Raw genomic sequence first — 766 nt, 5'->3', positions numbered from 1 at the left:
CCACAGAAAATATGGTGGGCATACAAAAAGAGCTTTATTAGGAAGTGGGTAAGAAGGACTGACTAGGTGAGACTAAAAAGTCTACCTCTTGACAGCATATTCTGGTTGTTGTTATTAAGTGCTGTTGAGTCAGTTCCAACTCAGCGACCGTGGTGAGTTTGAACCACTGGCCTTGCATTTCAATGCTCATCCTACAGGCACTACAGCATGCTCTCTGATGAAGGCAGTGAGGAATGCCCTGGGGGGAAAGGGATGTGGCTTCTAAGAGTGATTTTCCTGTCAGTCTAGTTGGCAAAAGAAGAACTGGACTCCTGAATATCCAAGAAAATGATAGAATTCTGGAAAAGCAAAGGTCAAGTAGCAAAGTTTACCCAGTTAATGCTGTTGTTGTTGAGTGTCATCAAGTCAGTTCTGACTTACAGCAACCCTCTATAGGGTTTCCAGGAGTGGCTGGTGAATTTGAACCACTGACCTTTCATATAGCAGTCCAGTGCTTATATAACACAAAGGTAAACTAGAGGGTCAGGTGGTATATTGACCAATAATCCCTGTGGTGATAGAGAATGGACTATATTTAGTCCATATAACAACTGCTAGGTGCCCTTGAGTGGGTGCAGATTCATAGCAATCCTATGCACAACATAACAAAACACTGCCCAGCCCTGTGACATGCTCACAGTTATTTTGCTTGAGCCCATTGCTACTGCCAATGTGCCAAATCATCTCATTGGGAGTCTTCTTCTTTTTCACTGACCCCTCATTTTAT

This window comes from Chrysochloris asiatica, unplaced genomic scaffold (assembly GCF_000296735.1).
Source record: "Chrysochloris asiatica unplaced genomic scaffold, ChrAsi1.0 scaffold00354, whole genome shotgun sequence".
NCBI classification, from domain to species: Eukaryota; Metazoa; Chordata; class Mammalia; order Afrosoricida; family Chrysochloridae; genus Chrysochloris; species Chrysochloris asiatica.
This window is presented reverse-complemented; position numbering follows the sequence as displayed.